This window comes from Neodiprion fabricii, chromosome 2 (genome assembly GCF_021155785.1).
Source record: "Neodiprion fabricii isolate iyNeoFabr1 chromosome 2, iyNeoFabr1.1, whole genome shotgun sequence".
NCBI classification, from domain to species: Eukaryota; Metazoa; Arthropoda; class Insecta; order Hymenoptera; family Diprionidae; genus Neodiprion; species Neodiprion fabricii.
This window is the reverse complement of record NC_060240.1, coordinates 25,929,463-25,950,780: the sequence shown is the minus strand read 5'-3', so window position 1 is coordinate 25,950,780 and position 21,318 is coordinate 25,929,463. Positions and strand designations below refer to the sequence as shown.

The 21,318-nt window shown below is 36.0% G+C and overlaps 1 protein-coding gene across 8 annotated transcripts in view; it reads left to right on the top strand.

Annotated features, from left to right (window-relative positions):
- LOC124175401 (cysteine-rich venom protein DIS1-like) overlaps window positions 1-21,318 on the top strand; it is an 84,120-nt gene that overhangs the window by 2,897 nt on the left and 59,905 nt on the right. For 4 of the 8 annotated variants that reach the window (XM_046555624.1, XM_046555619.1, XM_046555625.1 and 1 more), the window contains exon 1: window positions 9,616-11,213. The exons of 2 other annotated variants lie outside the window; for them this stretch is intronic. The gene's annotated coding sequence lies outside the window, so the exon portion shown is untranslated. Of the gene's footprint in view, window positions 1-9,615; window positions 11,214-21,318 lie in introns of those variants that run through there. 2 more of the 8 variants (XM_046555627.1, XM_046555623.1) reach the window with 1 other exon arrangement.

Genomic DNA, 21,318 nt, shown 5'->3' with positions numbered 1-21,318 from the left:
AGCGAGAAAACTTGTACGCGTTGGTAGTGATGGGATCGTTTGTCTATGGGTTCGTATAAAAATTGGCAGTTTCTATTCAGTCACATATCTTCCCAGCTTCGCACTGTCTGTATAAGCGACGTAGAATAATTTTTTTACCTGTCAAAAAGATGTTTTTCAACAGGTTATCACGTGAGAAAAATCATTTTTCAATTTAGGCATCGTACCCCCTTTTTGTAAATTTTCAATTTCTCAGCGAGTATTTTCCCTAATACGAAACTGTGATGTAAAAAATGGAAAGTTGACACCACAGTATGACGTGATACGAAGTATAACCGCCCACGCACATTAGTCGTCGAAAATATTGGACAGCCGGAGCAGAGAGTAAAGCAGGTTTCGTGCTGAATGGTTCCTAAAGATTCATGGACAGATTTCGCGTGTGAAAGGCGTCGAGAGTATGCAGACTGCAGCATCTCGGGGTCCTCAGGTCAGATTGAGAGAGCGGATTAAGGCCACGTAGTACTCCTACATTTACCGACCGAGCAACCCGAGCCTTTTTTTTGGTTATATTGAATGAAAACACGAATGGAAAGGGGTTCAAATTTGAGCGGTGTATCGGTGTATATAAATATGATGCACCGCCGAAATTTCAACCTTTTCCGTTGGTTTGTTTATTTGGTATAGGGAGACAAAGAGTGAGTTTGCTCAGTCGGTAACGGTAGGAGTATGACATGATCTTTGTACTGTCTGCAAACAGGGACAAAGTTGCCAAAGTCTTGTGTGACCTTGCCTCTTTACATGGGGATACGAGTGAAAGGGTTGCCGGCAATTCTCTGCAGATGCCGAGAATTTGTTAATTTTAATCCTCTTTCAACTCGGCAGACGCCAGTATTCTTGGAAATCTACGTTTGTACAAAGCTATGTTGAAAAAAGTGCCTTTGTTTGTTAGTTTCTTGTCGATTGTCTTAAAAACTGCTGGTCTGATTTTCGTGAAAAGTTAACAGACGGCTCCAATTTTAAGCTATCTCGAAAATGTTATGCTGGATTTGAACTGTTAAAGTTAATTTATCAAAGGTGTGAGAGAAAGGAAGAAGGGAAGAAACGCTACCTGGTAACGCTGTAGAAAAATTTTTTACGATACTTTGTCGACGATTCAATAACTCTGTGAATTTGCAACATTTTTAGACAAAAATGAAATTGAAAATTTTCTTAAAAGTTTATAATTCCAATAGTTTCCTTGAATTTTTTTTTCAAAAATGTTTTGTTTTATCGTTTCCAGGTGTAGATTCCACCTTGAAATAAAGTAGCACTAAGTTGCGACACTTTTCGATCTGTTGTATAAAATATTGAGAATCTACTAAAACTATACGTAATCAGGTTGCAATTCTGCAAGAATGCAGAGAATTGAGAGGATCGCGAAAAATGATGAACTCAAAGCGTTGACAAAATTCTCAAAGTATGAAACTTGTCACGCGTACTGTAGATTTAATTGCAATCTGTATAATGCTCGCAATGTTGATACAAAAATGAATCGCAGCAACGACAAGCGCAAAAATCGTGGATCGCGGATGATTTTGTCTTTTTTTTCTCGATTTCAAGAGTACTAAATTACACTCGTAATTAATACTCACTGCTTTAATATATTGGATAAAATCGTGTGCGGAAAATGTACCGAGGATGTGACTTCGGTGGTTTGAATGTATAATAACGCGGCGGGGCGAAAAGCTGCGTCCTTCCGTTTTGCGAAATCGCTAAATCCCCCGCGGTTAACGTGTCACTGAGAAATGAGCTTTCAGCTGAATTATGTTTGTAATAAGGTGCAATATTTTCAGATCTTGGCATTTGGGAAGTGTTTACTAAACATTTCATCGTGCGTATAAATTATCACCTTTTCTTAAACTGAACAATAACTACTTGGTGTGAAAAATCACGTTATTTGAAACTAGCCGTCAGACTGGCGGGAATTTATTGCCCAAGGATTGGTTGCTTTTGTTGCTAATTTTTTCCCCCCACTGAATAGAATTTAAGAATACAGATAACCTTTAAATAATTTCATGAGAAGGAGAAAGAGTTTTTCAAAAGTAATTTCAAATTCAGACGATATTATCCCAACAAATACATTACCGTAATGTTAAACTGTTACAACATTCATTTTTTGTCGGGAAATTTCATTCGAGCCGTGAGTGAACTCGAATCCGGTCAAATAAAACTTGCTTGCCCACGATAAATAAAGTATCCAATAGGTTCGTGTTAACGTGGAATTTATTTTTTTGAAACAAACAATTTTCTCGGTGTAGATTCGTCAAATTTCCGGAATCCATGCGAGAGGAAGTTTGCATGACAAACAAATTATTAAAGAAAATAGCAATAAAGTCGAGGCATATTCATTTTTTTCATCCACGGTTCTCATTTCGTATATTATAATCAGTGCCGTTACAATAAATCTTACCCTGCGATTCCTAGAAACAATCTATTGAACTTTATCTGTATAATAGCCTCGTTTCGGCGAAAAAAGAATTGCGTGGGAAAATAAACGCAACGCTGCTGGGATTCCAACGGTTGATTTATAACTCTTTCTATCCATCAGAGTGATTACTTTTACAAACATTGTTCGTCAACTGTATTTTGTCTCATTTGTTTTCACCGTTCGTTTTATTTCAGTGTCTTTTTTATATTGCACTATTTATATCACACCGTGAATTTTAATTCCCAGGCAATAATGTTCACAAAAATCGTGGAATTTGAAAAGTCTGTTGTATGAGAAAAATAGTGCGGGAAGTTAACTACTGAAATACCGTATTTTCCTTAATTTTTCAGAGGTAAGATGAAAGCTCACAAAACTTTCAGCAGGCTGCAATTCAAAGAGAATTCATGTGAGAAATTTAAAGCCGTTTGCAATAAAAAATTTCAGACTCATTACCTTGTGCACAATTATCTGATAATTTTTCATATCGCCAAAGTTGTCGACTCTTTTGAAACTTGCGAATATATGTTCGGAACGAAACGGAAGGAATGTTCCATAATTTTCTTGCTTTTCTCTTCGCAATATACTTAATAGTAATAAAATTTTGTCGAAAAATCTGAAGCCCGTGACGTAACTTAACATAAGAATTCCAATGTAAATTGATATAAAACAAACCGGACCTTATTTCACTGATATCTACGGAATTTGTGAAATTTGATTTAAAATTACTCAGCGTTATTTCACGTAATTGAATTTTCATCGTTGTTGAGCAGCCTGAGATTCTACGTAAATCTACGATATATTGGCATTCAAATCTTCTGTCGAATAAAACGGATCACACTACGATCAGAAAACGCGCCGATAAATCATGCAAAAATAGCTCAAGATACGAGAACAAATTAATTTTAATCGATGCCAAAGAATCGAGGAATTTAAATCAGGATAAAAACGAAGTTCAAAAACTCGAATGGAATAACATCGTCTTGAGAAATTAGGTATGTTAATCAAAATTCGATGTTTCGTGTCACCGTCGACCCAACATCGCAAAAAAATTTCACTCCTATCCAACTACTTTCAACGTTAGTTACTTAAATTTTATTAACATTTCAGAAAGCGTGTTAATGAATTAAAATACGATAATTCGGACGATTTGGATGTCGTAAAAAAGTAACAAAACCAATAATCGTACAATAAGAAACGAAACGACAGTTGCCTGTCTTACACAGGTGAGATATTCTCTTTTCACCTATTTTTTCCTCTCCTTTCATGCGACCGACGCCGCTGACACGCGGTTATTAGTCGATGTATAGAAGGTGTACAATATCAGGGTACCGATTAACGATGATTTACGGTTCTTCCGCGGTTCTTTTGCTCGCGTGTCTGCGGAACGTCGGACCGGCCTTTTGCTATACATATCCTGTGTACATAATATACGTATCTATATTGTATATAACATATACGTTGAGCCGTATTGATTGACGCTTATTATCATCGAGGGTATGGTCGAAATTGCGTGAAAATACGACGCATATTACCACATCGCAATTTGTGTATCTGCGTACGCTCGTACACGTGTACTTGGTAAGAATAGTAAAAAATAATCGTTTTTATGTTACATCGATTATTTTTCATTATGTTACCGCAATATCGATTTTTCTTTTTCACTCACACGAACGACGCAAATTCAGTATCAATTATTATCAACGTCTTACCAAGTATCGATTTACCGTAATAAATGAAAGATAAATGAATATTCTTACCTGACGTAGATAAAATATAAACTCCTCCGTTATCAGGACCACGTACTGAAATTTAGGAAATTTTGTTCTTCGATGCACTGTTTCAAAAATACACAAAACAATCGATTAATTATTACCGATTCAACCGAGTCGTCTTCGAATATGTTTTCGGACTCCATAAACCGAATATATACAGCTTGGTAGCCATTGATATACCGTGTGGAACGTAGAAGATTTAATTATTTACACGTAATACGAATGCAACTGTAGTACAATATTGACCGCCGAAACAATATCTTGTGTTATATGTCTATCGCGAGGTACACTCGAAACAGACCAATTCAATCGCGAGAGATAAACGCCATCTGGTGAATGTACCACTAAGATGGCGCTGACTCGCCGACAGCGCCATCTAGCTAAGTCAGGTTGAAACGGCTCGGATGGTAAGGTAGGCCAGGCTATACCCGCCATTTCGCGGTGACGTTAAAAATTTCCACGGGAATTCCATATCAAAAGACAACATATTTATCATATTTTTAACACTTTTTCAACCAACGAAACCCATTTTCAATAACTTATACAGCCTATGTCAGCCTCCGGCTCTTGAGCTGTCTCTATGAAAAAAATGACGTCGATCCGTTGCTCCGTTGCTGCGTCAAAGGACAAACCGACTAACACACTTTCGCATTTATAATATTAGTAGGAATATACGTGTAGATGTATCTGCACGTCGACCCTTCGTATTTCGCAAAATTGTCACTCCCTCTCCGTAAATTGCGAGGGGGTGAAAGGAAAATCACTTATACCGTAAACAAGAAACTCATAGGCAAAAGCCTCGGCGAAAATCGAATTTCCGATAAATACGCGAGAGTATATACTCGGGGTTTAAATTGGCTTGAAAACTTTGTAACCGTTAATGAAATTGATATTTCAATAAAATTTATCAACTATTCGAAAAGTAACGTTTAAATTATCGATAAGATTATGCGATTTTGTGAATGCCCAAGCATCCGAAAATTGTGTGAAATTATTTCGGAATGTCTGGAAAGAATTTGATTATTCTTTGCGAAAATATTTAGTATCGTTGTAGGAATCATTGCGCTGAATCGAAAAATTTTCTATGAGCGTTGTAACAGCAATTATTATTTCGTGGAAAATAAAATGGTACAAAAATTTGTTACTGCAATGAAAAGTTGAGTCACATTTCACAAATTTCTGGGAATAAAGTCACGACATATGTAATACCTAGAAAAATTCGGTAAAGCGAATCGCGTATAATTAAAAAATTACTCGAATCTTACATGTTTAAAATAAAAAAAAAAAAAAAAAACAAAAGGAAATAAATAAATAAATGTTTTTAACGCAGCATGCTTGGATATAATTTTTTGTATTTGTATGGGAAAAAGTTTTCACGTATAAAAAGATTGTCTTTCTTGAAAATTTTACCTTGACTGCGCAAATTGTTTGACAGACGCAAAAAAAAAAAAAAAAAATAAATAAATAAAATAAATACTTTCCACGCTGTGGGTAAATTTTGTTTACCACGCAATGTTTGCTACAGTATTATAACATCACCCTTTCACTTACAACTAATTACCTACTGTTGTTCGTGAGAACAAAAATAAAACAAATCAAATTTGCATCGGGGAGAATCTTTTATTTATTGATAATGTATCGGTGGGTTGTAGCTCTTGTGTAATTAATCATCGAAATACAAATACAGCGCATCGGGAGGGCTGTCAACAAGACACACGTAATGCCGAGAAGAAAAGCAAACATCTGATACGAATTCCTAAAATTGGAAACTCGCCCGTAGCACACATCCAATTGTAAACAATTGTACGCAATTCTTTCAACAACGCATTCAACGATTCAATTATATCCGGGTTTCTGTTGGAATTGTCTTTGTCCAAGTTAGGATTTCGGTTATCCATATCAATATTTTTTTTACATTTTTGCCATAATAATAATAATAATAATAATAATAATCATGTTTTTATACGTATAATAATACAACAAATTGTTTTCGTCGCAGATATTTTCGCTCGAAGGAAAATCCGAAGAAATAAAATTCACTTTGCGCACGGACAATGAAAAGTATCAAGAATAACGAGAAAATGCGAATGAAAAAATTTCAACGTAAAGCGGAACGACGAATGAGTTTTAATAATTACTTGCTTGGACATACAATAGCTCAACCCATAAGCGAAGTGATGTGTACTTTGTAGAGTACACACATATATATGTATACACTTGTATGAATATTGTACACTATATACGGTGTTCAAAAACATTTCATTCATCACCAGAAGCCAACCGCTTTGTGTTGTTTGTACCGGAAGACTGGTTTGAATTTGTAGGACGATTTGCCGTCGAGTGAATTGTATTCTGTATAACGCAAGTAACATTCCTATAGATACCGCTTTGATAATTTTCTCGAATATTACAGGGACTGGAATCCAATTGAATAGCAATAATAATAATAATATTCATTCGTGCATAAATTCAGGATTGTTAATTTAAACCAAGGATTCGATTCCGCTTCAATTTCTTCGCATTTCTTATTCTAACTTTTTCTACTTTTTACTTCTTCTCTCCTCTTTTCCTTTCCTCTTTAATTATGCCTTCAGACTAAATTACACAATACGGTACAGCGGAATGGTAATTCTAACGAAGACGTTGATCGTAATTAGATATGTGCGAGGTGCGTTAATTGGGTAACCGCTATCTTATCGCCTCTGTGACAAACGTTTTATAGGTGCTACACTAGATATACATCAGATCCGGTCTACGAGTATCTTTTACGTCGACACATTCGATTCCCTTGAATCTCGTCACGAGTTTATGACCGCTAATTATGCGCGCGTTGTACGCCAAATAAAATGACGTGTTACAATCTTGAGTAAACACGCGTTGTACACGACATTAGGTTCGAGCTCTGCGGAATATCAAATGATCCGTGGATCAGGATATAAAAACTTTATGTGTAAAAACGAACTCGGAGTCTTGAAGAATCGTAAAATTAACGAGACGAACAGATGTCATCGAAGACAATGTTGTTCTGTTGGAATCAACATTTAAGAAGTAATTGAATCGGATCAAAAATCGGGTCAACTTTGAAAAATATTATTCTAATTTCTCTTTTCAACACGGAAGCTTTATCGCAATGATCGAACATTTTTTCCTAAGCGAGAGTTTCAATAATAGTGTAATTTTTCAAAAAAATCTCGAGTTAGTTTAATCTGAAAAAAATATGTGTAAAATATTACGTATAATAATAAGAAACAAAATGCAGGCGAGATTCATATAATTCGAATTTATGTGCGGACATTTCCGGAAAATTATGGCCACCGATTTTTTTCGTTTCTTACAAATACTTGAAGTGAAAAAAATAAGTCTTAAACTTCTGTCTGAAAAAATTGGGGATAGTGATAATTCTATTTATCCCCGATTCAACCATAAAGTTAACTTTTTTGACCTCAAAACCGGGACGAAAGTGGCATATTTTCCCCTAAAACGCGTTTGCGGGAAATATGAGGCGAATTTAAAACTCCCAATTTTCAAATAAATATCGCGGCCAGAGTTGAGTCGGAAATAAAGTCCGATATGTAACACGGGAATAAAAGTCGACTTTATTCCCTTGTGACATAATGTACCGTTTCTAACCAACGAAGGCGTTAAATACAGACTGCATAGTCAAGAGTCCGAGCTAAACGGTTGTAAACTGTACAAAACAGACGGCTTCCGGCCCGAATTATGAATTGGAACTCAACTCCCTGTTTCGCCCTGTCTAAACTCTAAACTCTAACCTCACCTCTCTATTTCCATAAGCTCTCCAAAGGCGCGACGGCTCGAGTCCGCTGTATTCGTACTTAGCTGACGGTTAGCTTGCAAGGCCAACTTGAGCTTGGCCGAGTGCTTAGCTTTGCGCAAATATACACCTAAAGTGAGAGAAAATAGAACGGACAGAATGAAAGGAAGAAGGCGACAAAAAAATTTGAAATTCTCGTCACTTCATTTACTTTCAAGTTTTTTGAAATTTCACGTTAAAAGAAGTACGTGAGAGATTTTTTTTTCTTTTTCACTATTGGTTCAAAATTTGTGGGCTGGAAATAATTCAGGAATGTGTGGGACGATAATTCAAGTCGAAAAACCATTGGAACAAAAACGTGATTAAATTAAGACTTGCAAAGTGTCTCTGAAGTTGTTCCGGTCATAACCTATAAGTTTAATTTAAAAACACCATGCGAGAGAAGTAAAAAATTGAAACCCCTAATTATCAACTTTGCAAAGACAATGTTTTTATAGTAACAAAATCCGTAAATACAATATTGTTTTACAATTTTTCACCGAAAACTTGACGAAAGCTCATTTTATTCGCGAACGAATTCACCGTAGATCATCTGACTTGGATTTTCGGTAACAACAATAGATTTATTGCTAAATCACAAGTTTATCATCTCAAAATTGAATCTGCTGGCAAATCCTTGACGCATGAGAAAATCACGCGCAGTGCTAGAGCGAAATGGAAGGAAGAAGGTGAGAAAATGGGTCGAGTACGATCTACGATCGACGATTTATCCTCATTTGAAGAAATTGTGGTACGCTCTTTCACCTCTGGTAGCTGTGCAATATCTCGCAGGCTTAAGGATCCTTACGATCATTGATCGCTGTTATCGACCTTTATGTACCAATAAACCGATTCTCATTAACCTGTAAACTGTATTCATTGAGGACCCGATACTGAAACTTATTTTAACCACCTCAGAAATGAAAAGTTAACTTCTCACCGTATCTTGGCCATGTATTCAAGTGCACGAAATAATCTTCGACTACCTTCGGTCAATTTTTAGCTGTTCTCATTATCAACTAAGAAGTGACTAGATTTTGAGAAAAAATCGGTCCAGGATCTGTGAATCAAAATATGTAAAAATTCACAAACGTATAAACCAATATAAATAAAGTATGCTTCATCGGTTTGACTTAATTTGACTCAAAACCGTTTCCATTTTGTAGAAAATCAGTCCAACCGTATCTGAATTATGCATGAAAGTGTAAAATTTAAATGAAATTAATTGCTCCATCGGTTTGACTTAATTCGATTGAGAACCGTTTAAATTTTCATTCCCGAGTAACTTAACACAAGCAAGAATGTCCGCGTCGTCGTTTCTCATTTTCCCTCAAGTAACCCGAATACATCAATTTTTCCTCACGTCATTCATTCGTTTTTTACTTTGTCTCGTACGTTCTCTCACTTTGTACACGCACGCGTCTCCAGCCGTGGCTAGAGCACATGCATAAATAATTCCCTGTATGTTTGCTCATTTCTATGTCAGTAGACAAGGCTGAATGTAGCCAGAGCCTCGTCTACGGCGACGGCGCAAAAGGCGTCGCGACGCCCGTCCGCGTCCCGCGAAATTGAACCACTTGCTCTCCGTTCATCGGCCTGCCAGACGCGTTGCGGCGCCGAACAGCACGGATCGGATCGGTTCGGCTGCTATTTTGCACACTCCAGTTTTTGCCATCGAGGCTGCGGAGAGGAAAGAAGTAACGATAATTCGATAATATTGTCGAGAGAAAATAAAAAAAAAAAAGAAAATAAAAAAAGGGAGAAAAGTCGTCGAGCAGTTGAAGGAATAAAATTATCGTACGATTATAACCAAGGAAAAATACGATATCGCGAATTTTCTTCAAATTCGCAGCGTCCGAATATCGCGTGAGGCGGATAAAATCGTTCAAGGTGAGGAGAAAGTGCGGCGGGAGAATTTGAATTTCGAATTCTGGATATCGGAGCGTCGATTCTGTGTGCTTAGTATTTTATTTTATTTTTTTTCTGTTCGTCCGACACCGACTCACGTGCGAGAGAATTTTCGCAGTGTACGAAAAATGTATCACGGTGCTAGACAAAGCGGAGAATGACGTGAGTACGGATCGTTGAGTCCCGAGGTGTGATAATAGAGAAAGGAAGAAGTAGAGGAAGAGGAATAAGTCGAGAACGGAAACAGTGGAAAATGTGAGGGGAACGTGGGATTTTTTATACACAGCTCATCGCCATTGACACGAGAGAAAATGGGTGGCAAAAATATGGAACGAGTAAACGTTCGGAGAAATTATTGATTGAGCTGGAGGAAATATTTGTTGGAAATATTTCATGTTAATTGTAATTTGCCGCACTGAGATTTATGCGAATTATCGAAAAGGATTTCAAAGTGAATCAGAAGAAAAGAGAGCGGATTGTTTTCAAGACTAAACGAAACTGTGCCAATCAACGTACCGAAAGTGAGAGAAGCTTTCACGTATTAAATCGGTGATTGAAATTTGTTTCTTCCCTGTGACTTTTTGACTTCGTTAAAAATTAAACCCCGGATAATTATTTAACTGGATAATTGCAGCGTGGTTTGTGATTGAAATTTGAGTTTTTTTTTGTTTTTTTTTTTTTTTTTTTCTTTTGTGAAAAATATCGTCGTCGAGTGGAAGTTTGTGGTACGGATTCGAGCAACGAAACCTCGTCGAAACAAGCTTTGAAATTTTTTGCGCTTTATCTCCCTGTTAGAGGGAAAAGCGAGGAAGCGAGCTGGAAGAGTTGATGAAAAATTTACCGGTGTAAGGACTTTTAGATAAAGAAAGAAAGATAGAAGATAAATAACAGAAGGTGGTGAATAATATAGTGAGAACGATAGAATATAAATACAAGAGCACGCGAGGCAGGAAATAAGGGAAATTATTCAAGTAGAAGAGTGCAAACGGGGGGAAGGAGAAATAAACGAACCGTGAATATACCGAAATAGCAACAAGCTCGAATTTCGACTCAATATATTCCTGCAACTGCGGGTATAAATAATTTTGATATTCCACGATCAACTGAATATGATCGAACCAGACACAGGTGGTGGAAAATTTTCGGAGAAATAGATATTTGGTACTAATCGTAAAACAGTTTAGTGAGAGATACAGCCGTCGGGTTTTGTGATCCAGGAAGTCCCGGTTAATGAAATTTTATCGGGAATAATTTTCCGAAATAGTCTGCAAGGGTGAGTTTTCAAATTTCGTTATCTCTCAACTCTGTCTCCATATTCCCGTAATTTTTTTTCTTTTAACCTTCTTTGTTCTCGTCAATCTTTTTTCTACTATCTAATTTCGACATCTGCTTTTTCAGATTATTCACGTCGCTTTAGTGTCAAAAAGCTTCGGTGTCATCGTCCAATTTCTTTATCAGTTTTGTTGCGTTTTCGAATCGAACGTTTATCTTCTAATTTTTAGCACTTCCTGTGTGTATTTAATTCTGAAAAAAGTCTGATCTCTCCAAATTTGAAATACATTTATCGGCGCATGTCCAAATTTGAAAAGTACGGAGTTTATTCTGTAACCTTAACAAATCCAACTAAAAATTTAGAACCTGAAAATCTTACCGAAAGTTGTTGGGTTGGTCCATGTTTACAGTTTTCGAAATATTTCTCTCTCTTCTAAACCTTGAGTAAAAACTCTTGTTTCTCCTTTTCCTATATTCTCGAAGCAATAAAGATTCCCAAAGGAAATTGAGATAAATTTGGAACGGGTTCAAACTCCTCGACTGCACCCCTTTCACCGAATGGAACGCGAGTTATGACTCTGTATATTTTTTAGGCTCACAACTCAGGGGTCACTTCTCGGGTGAAAGAAACACATCAAGTTCAATCCCAATCTCGTATAAAATTCTGCTCGATCCAGAACAGAGAGGGCAGAAAAATTGGGATTCTCGTCTGAAGAAACAGAGAATAATTTTACACCCCCTGTATCAGGAGAAAAAAAAATTCAACTGTCTATCACGTTGTAGGTTTTTTTTTTCCATCTCGCTTTCTTCTTTGAAACAATGGGATTTGTGCATTTATTTCTACACACACCGTAAAGCTATTTTTAAAGATCTGTGAATTCGTTTCACATCCAAAATATTTCAATTCTTAAATAATTCAGGGGCTAAACGAAGTTTTTATTTCAAACGATAATAATCACGCGTTTAATTTTTCCTAGATTTATATTCTCCGTTTTATAGCATTTTTAACCACTATTGAGCAATTTCGTCTGTTTTATTTTCCAGAGGATAATTATTTCATGAAACAGCCGTGATTTTCCCTTGTTAAAAATTGGGAACACGCTAATACACGACCGTAATGAATCAAACGAGCTTTCATTACGCGTCTGCAATTTGACTGAAATTTCAGTAGGTAACTTTTAATGCAAGTACAAAAGAACTTGCACGCAAGCTGCAATATAATTACCCCAGTAATGTAGAAAGATAGATAATAACAGTAATGTAGTAAAAAAAGTTTCATCAATTTATTCACCTTTTTTCAATTTCTCACATTTTCTTAACCTTTCGAATTTCCCTGTTAAAAATTGTGAAAAATGTATCGAAAACTTGGTGTCAAGTTACGATAACAGACAGTTTAAAGACGTAGTCGAAATCAATTAACATTCCACGATTTTAGTTACACTCAATAAAGTGTCTTGAGTTTAAGCAAATAAACATTATAATATAATCAATTTATTCCAATTCTAAAAGTGGTTCAATAATGACCGTCACTAATTAGCAAAGAATATTCTACGCTTATTATTCGTTCGCAGAATGTTTCAAAGCGGCGTTTCTTCGAATCGTTCAAAATTTATAAACAAATAACGATTGCACAAAACGAATCTGCTGCAGATGAGAGAAATATTTATAAATAAAAACGTGTATCGGATTCAGAGCCAAACGTAAGTCAAGTTGGCAAGGAATTTTCCACACGTATAAAATAATAACAACAATAATGATAATAATAATAAAAACGGTCGTAAATAAAACAAAGAAATTGACCGGTAATTACATTGTATCATACACACAGGTGATAAGTATATAAGTATTAATGTACATAAATTGCATGTGTAAACGTTGCAATTATGCTAAACGCAAATCCAGGCACATCTGCACATCGGCTTTTATATAAACGTTGCGGGGGTGAAATTGTGTAAGCATTTTGTTTTAAGCCCAGTGATTATCGTTAAAGAGTTTCCGCTCCCCGAGCTGTTTCGCGACTTAATTAACAGGCTTCCCTAAATATTATCGTCGAATCTAGCTTAATTATCGACGATTTATACGAGGGATGATAATATTATACGCCTTTATGCATAGGTACAGTAGCGCTGAAAAGTATTTTGACATAGATAGTAATCGGGTTATTTGCAAAGAAATATAAATTACACAAAAATCGATGCTATTTTTTATCGAAGGAAATTCGATGTTCTACGTAATTATAGAAAGTCAACTCTGGTTCGCCAGAACATAAAGAAATATCGGAATGACGATGGGTCAAAATAATAACGAATTTCTTATCGGCAAAATACTATTCGAGCGCTATTGTTCGTGCAAACCTCTGAGATATTGTACGTGTAATATTATACGTATAAATTTAGTTTGCTTCAGCCCTTAACGATAGACCAAACAGGATAACGACGCTGCAGGCTCGTCGGCGACTGATATTATATAATTAACGAACTTTCAAATTTGCCTAGACAATGTCGGTATGATGGGTGGTGACGTAGATACGCTGCGTGTATTTAATTATTATACTGAAAGCGCAGATAGAGTTAGTGATATTCAATTACGGGAAATAAAATTTCGCCGCAGATTATTTGTCGTGTTGTCAGACGAAAAAGGTTAGAGGAGAGATACAGAGAGAGAGAGAGAAAAACAGTAGAAAACTCTTGCGAAACGTACAACTTTGATTTGAAAGATTATAAAAGAGTTGTCGTGGTTAAAAGCTGTAAAAAAAAATTCAAATTTTAACATATTTAATTTGAAATCTTTGAATTTTTTCAGAGCTGAGTTAGATCTTTTTTTTTTTTAAACACGATGGATGATGGTAAAAATTTTAAATCGAAAGGAATTAAATAATTTTGTAGATAAATATTCGGTATCTTCGAAGTGTCCTCCGCAATTTTCTTTTGTTTTTTTTTTGGGGGGGAATTTATTTGTATGATTATTTGAACGGTCCTCGTAAAGAAATATTGAATTCTTTATGAAAAATTTTACTTTCCGATTCTCTAACTTTTTTTTTTTCGAATTCCATGTAAGTTCTAAGATCAATTTTATTTAAAAAAAAATTGGATGAAATCAGGTTTGTTTACGAATTCACGGTTGTTTAATTTTATAATACACAGCTGCACGAAGTAATAAATAAATAACGGTACATCGTTTTCACCTGCGGTTGTTAAATCAGCTAGTATTACATTGCAATTGAAAACTGGTGCACGATGAATTATATCACATAAATTACGCTGTGTTTTATATTGGGAATATATAAAAATAAAAGTGACTATGATTCACCGGTATTTTGCACCAATTACATCATTACGATAAGTTATATCTTACAGAGAAGAAATATAATATAATATAACGAAAACCAGGGGAAGTTATTATTAACGGTTGAGTAAATAATCTCACGGGTATTTTTTCTTGCAAGCTTTCCGTACTCAACAGAAAACAGCCAAATTGTACTTTTGAAATTTTTTTCGGGGAGAATCGCTTGGCATTTGCCTTACAAAACTGCATGCGAAATCTCGTCACAGGTAATTGGATTCTAGATTTATACATTTTTCCTTCCATTTTGCGGGAAAAAAATATATATATATACCAGCAGCGGAACGACGCCGCTGTAAAAGCTGGATTGTAAAAACGAAAAAGAAATCAGGAGAAACGCAGCGCGTTTCGTGATTTTTTAATCTTGGGGAAATTTGAATCAGGACATCAGAAGTAAAAGCGATGAATATTTATCAAGGCAAATGTATTACGCGTCGTATAGAGAGAATTTTTTGGCCTCGGATGTGGATCCGGCGAAACACGATAATTACAAACAATTCGCACGAAGGTTCAATCGAATCATATTATCTGTGAAGTTTGTGCACGATTTTGGAAGCCTGTCAAACATTCTGACAAGAAACCTGCGATTTTTCAAATCGCAAAATAGAATCGGAGTAGAGTTAGAACTGTGATAGAAATTAAATGTCCATTTCCAATCGCGACAATTTAGTTTTATGCTCTATCCTATTTCACTCGATTGAATGAAATTCAGCTCTGTAATTGGCGTGATTGATTTTTTACCAATCGGAGACTCGTCAACGGCAATTTTGCAAAATCGGTGTTTCGCGAAACGATGTTACAAATGAAATGAATCTGACGAATAAATTCGATTCGATCAAGTTTTTCAGACGATGAGTGAGATTTAAAAAAAACTTTCCGAGTTCGAATTATATTTGCCGAATTTTAAGCAGAAAGAAAGTACAAAATTATACACCAAAATTTATCTCGTTTATGAAAATTGCGTTTATTGTCTTCCATATAAAAACGTCTTCTTCCTTGATGGTTAGATCTTAATTGTGTTTAATCTGTCATCGAAATCTATTTCACGTTCACGGGAATACAAGATAAGGAATCTTTGAGAAAATGATTGAAAAACCTCCGTGCCAATTACGTTTCTTTGAAAATCGAAATTTCCCGTGAAATTTCCAATTTGTGTGAAATTCTAGAAACAAACAACGGGAGTGAGAAATTTCCACGTATTTCCATGAATCGAGTTTGTTTGTTCTTTCTTTTTCCTTCATTCAATTTTGCGGTACATTTTCCGTTCAAGTATTTTTTCAATTTCGTTTGTTTTGCTATGCACCGTTTTTTTCGAACGTGGTAAATTTCCGTTCGGGTCCGTTGAATACCTTGCGCAAATATGCACGAAATGAACTGCGTACGACTGGAAACACACCCGAGGGTTGTTTTCGCATGCGAATATTTCCCGCTTCCTTGCAGTGGATGTTGTACCGGTATAATGCTACACGTTTCCGACATACTCGCCAAAGTATCACGTTTCGATCAGAGTTGCGTACCTACAAAGGAAACGAAATCTCGTCGAATCATCCAGCAGCGACGGAAGCAGATGTCTGATTGACCTAGAAATTTTAAATATTGTACACTGAGAGAAATTTTTAGTTCCGGTTACCGCTCGGTCCTTAAATATTTTCATTTTTTACCACAATCGAAAAATTCAGTTCTAGGTAGAAAATGAGAATTAGTTTTCTAGCTGGAAACCGGCGCTTCCGAGGTACTTTTTACGACTTTTATACTCACGGCCTGCCGGATTATCATTTAACTCCGAACTTTTAATTGGCTTTTATAATTACGTTCCTGATTGACAGACGACTCGTGGTGATTCCCTTTCGCCTCTTTCTCTCGCACCCTCTTTTAAATTAATTTTCAGTCCTATTCGCTGCTCGATATTCTGTTCGCAGATTAACCCAAATTTGCGAATGCAATAATACAAGGGAAACTGATAATCTAATGGAAAAAACAGGGTCACTCTGATTTTCGGTTAATCGATGTTCTTTCAATCTCTCAAATTTTTTTATACCTCTCCATTTCTCAACTTAACGAATTCTCTAATAACGGATATTTCCGTAATCGTTCCAAGTCATGAGAAGTAGGAAAAGTTTTGAATATTGACACGTTGCGATTTTGAGCTTCGAAGTGTATGAAAATTAGGTTTTTCAATTAAGATATTTATCAAGTAAATTCGACATATTTGTAAGTATAACTATGCAAATCATATAAAACGATACAAAGCAAAGTTTGAATGATTACGGTCAGACTTTGCTCTAGTTGATATAGAAATGAATCAAACAGCGACTGGATGAATTCGATAAAACGACTTAAAGGCTTTCAAATTCGTAAAGAAATAAAAAAAAAAACATAGCCACTTTGCGATAATCAGCCTCACGCGACCGTTTTGATGCTAACAAATTTTTGCAAAAAAATATAAGAGTCAGATGAAAGAAAATCGTAGGTGAATATTGAAAACCCAGTATCGCAAGATTAAACTGGCTTAAGAATGTTTGAGAAAAAGAAACCAAACTAATCGTAGGTATATTAAGAAACTAAATGAAAAAGTCAGTGAAGAAATCAAAACTACTCGTGAGGTTTGATTAGCATTGGTAAAATTTTTATGTAACGAGCCATGGATATGTATATATTACTTGACTCTTGGCGTGAGAAAGAAAGCAAGTTTTTCAACCGCACTGCAATAGCAGTTTCTTAAATTACTTGCATTCCTTTTTTTTTTAAATCCTTTCTTATTCAGGTATCGAATTAATTAGCGATATCTTGACTCGGAATATCGATGGAGAAATGAGGAAGGAAATTTGGCCGAGTTTCAGAGATTTACGGTACGAAAAACACGCTTTGGTTACAGATTCGTCGGGATACGTACGCGGCATACATATCATCTAAATATTAAAAGGGGGCAAACGTCAGGAATTGGCTCGGTATTTTATACATAAATCTATAGAAAATTAGGCCAGACATGTTTCTAGGGGTGATTCTAGGGGTGTTGGATCCCTGCCAGAGTCCCCCTTGAATCTCCACTTATATATATATATATATATATATATATACCTTGCTACGAGCAAAACCTTGCCGATGGATCAAGAGGGCTGTTTTTTCTTACTTTTACAGAGCGAGGTCTCGTGCGAAATTTTCTCCTGAAACACGCCACGCTGAGAGAAATTTCCAGCTGCGGTTACTTTACGGTTATAACCCAAAAAATATAGTCCTGGATATGAAGTGAAACTTAGTTTTGTAACTTTGACCAGAAAATTTTTAATGTTTTAGGTACTGTTCTTTTTTTATCACGGTTACTCCAACTACATTTTTTTCACGATTGTCGCGATAATCTCACGTCGATGTTACAATAAATTGATTTCACGGCCTTATTTAAGCGAATGAATGTACAGTTGACTGAAAAAAAAGAAGTGAAATCCAACGTTGTAATAACCAGAAAATAAATTATCACCATTTATACATTTTCATGTCACTCTGACAATATATAAACCGTTATTTCAACGATACCCACGTCTCGCTGATTTTATGAATGCGGATCAATATTCAGATTGATCCAGATAAATAAAGATTTTTCTTTTCTTACGATCGATGAATTTGTCTCCATGTCACGTTCGGTTTTGTGAATAAAATTTTACACTGATACACCGAGAAGTTTAATTGAAAATAATTTTTGAAATTCCATTTGTTTCGTTTCAGATACTTCTTTTCACCAATGATACGGTAGTTTTTGAAACTAACTTGCTTCCCTTCAAATAATTCAACAGCAAAGTTACAACTGATTCAATTTTGCAGCTTTATACTTTTCTTTGCCAAGTTTCGAAATGAATTTCTTATTCATTCACTGGCTTTACTGTATTGGTCAGTGGAAAAGGCAGGCGAGATGTCGAAGGTGAATAATTTCACTTCGTGGTCGTTGTGCTCAGCGTTATTCCTCCAATCATCTTCAAGTCCAGCATCCCACAATTGACATTGTATTTATTTCGGTCGCATTTCACGCTGTAATTACTCTCGATCAGCAATTAAGTCGTGACATCTGGCAATCGTCAATCTGTAAAACACAAGTGATATTCATTGCTGTAGCTGCTAGCACCAAATTCAGTATCTGATGATCCAAAGTTACGAAAAAATCCATCTTTTACTCCTCGTGAAGAGCTCAACTGTAACACAATATCATAAATGTTGACAGAAGATATTCTTGGAGTACTCCTGATGTTTTTTTTTCATCTCACGTAATTTTAAAGCTTTCGTTTTTTTCATGTTTCTAATTCGGAATCTAAATGCCAGGTTCGATATTATCATCGCGTTTAACTTTGTGTAAGGAAAAAAATTTTCGCGATTGAATTTTTCGAAAATCCGGATCATTTTTCGACTTTGCGACCGTCGTATAACGTACTCATTATTTTTACGGTGAAAATGACGCTTCCTAATATTTAAAAGCTTAACGATAAACCATTGAGTTGCAAAAACGTTTGACAAAAGTTTTTAAAAGATCTTGAGACTTTTTTTATTTACCAAAACCGAACACCATGACTTGTTCGTTACGTAGTTGCTTAAAACAAATTTCCGCCTCGAATTAACTGTCGATTTTACGGCCGCGTGCTGAAAGTTGAGGTAAATTATTCATCACGTGAATTTGTTTAAAATATTCTTTCGTATAAAATCAGTCATCTGACAGTAAAATCTTCTAAATCTGTTAAATTTTTAACCTTGTTAAAGCAATTCTGAGCATTGATATTCAAGTTTTTATTTATAATTCAAGAATATTTCGTTTTCATATTTCTCTGTAGCTTATGAGCATAATTAATTCACGAACGTACGAATCGTATCCAAAAAAAAAAAAAACGACTAAAATAACCGATCGATTTCCGGCCACCCAAGCCCCTTAAAATTAAAATAAAATACCGGAGCATAAAGACTCAGTTGCCACTGCCGATGGCGATTCAATTACTTTTCCCATCAATCTGTCGATATTGTGCAGCCGAGTGAGCCAGAGATGCACTGTATATAATACATTCTGCAGCTAGTTTTGTCGAGGGAACAAGTTCGTCGTTTCAATCGTTCGAGTGTCAACGTGAATAAATAGCCTTCAATTTAAAACATTCCGCACTGGTTGTTGTCTCAACGGCGCCTGATCTCTTTTGACTCGAGAGTATTCGAACCTGTATACCACGTCCCAAATAGTTTCTACTCGGATTGTATCTCCTTGAGAGAATCGCTAACACTTATCACGTGGCCGAAATAAATTGGAATGAAAAAAAAAAAAAAAAAGAAAAAAAAGAAGAAGGTATCAACCGCAATTCTGAAGTTGAACGGAGTGATGTGGAAAAAAAATGTTAGATTCTTGTTTGACTGTTCGTAAAGTGGGTGAAAAAATAAAAAAAAAATTCATTCCGTCTCTGCCGCAGAAAATGTAGCGAAACGCGAACGATGACTCGCCTCTTGTTCATGCATAATGTGTTTAGAAGAGATCCTCGAGAGGACAGTAAACCTTTTCTCATACTCTACGTCTACCTTTCTCTCTTATTCCGTCTATTTTGTCTACTCGCTGTTTCATTATTATTCTGTATTTTTTCGCAACTCGCCCACGCTGCTGTGCCTCTATATTTATAAACGCATTCGTAATTTATGCGTGTATCCGTGTATACGAGAAGACGAGTTACGTACGTAACGTTGTACTTGCAAAATAGAGGCGGAGCAGGACGTCCGTCAGACGTGCCGAAAATCGAATTTCTCGAATTGGACAATTGTCAACTTGAAAGATAGAAAGTTGAACTGAATGTACTCAGCCGAAAGTGAAAATTATAACTGTGATTCGAGTGTTTTAGGTAATGTTCGTCAAATTTTTAAACCTCTTCTCAAAAGTTAACTTTTTTGCAAAAAGCACTTGTTGGGAAGTTCGGTCAGAACTAAATTTCTGAAGATTTTCACAAAAACAAGACGATTCTTCTAATTTTCTCAACATTCATTCACTGGCTCTCGAATTATTCGACTGAAAAAAAATCCTTACTTTGCAAAAATATTCTTCAATTTCAGGTGAAAACATTCATTTATCTTTCACTTATTACATCGAACGGGTACTCGGTAAGCAAGAAAATGATAATAATTCATACTTTAATGACATAAATTGTTATTGCATTGCGTCGTTCATCATGGGAGTAAAAAATAAAAATCGATTGTCAAGAAAAATAATCGAATCTGTCGATTGATCGAGTTCGAGAGATAAATCGATGATACTCGATTAATCGTGAAGAAAAATAATCGCTCGATTTCGATCATTCTTATCTCATGTTACGGATTCTAATACGAAAAAATGCACGCCCGCTCGCGGAATTACGGTTGTAACAATGCATGTTCCATGTAAATCGGGGTCCAGCCATGAAACTGGGAGCAGCTTCATACATTTCATACATTCACGGGCCGATGTATCTTCGTTACGTAATGTCGCACGCGCAGCACGTGTCGTGCTTCTCTAACCGCGTGTATTATTTCACGTGTGTGTTGCGCACGCACACAGATACCGAGTTTGTATTCCACGTTGGCACAAGGCACAAGTAAAGGCGTTGTTTCTGCGTGACGCTGCCCGAGGTACCGAAAACGTCGCGGTCTGATCCTGTCTCTCTCTCTTTCTCTCTCAGGGTTCCCAGGGGATCGGGAAAGCCGGAATTGCCGGCCGGGGATCCCCGACCGGCTGGTATATGTTGAACCTGCTCGTGTCAGGGCGGTCGTAAATTAATTTCCTG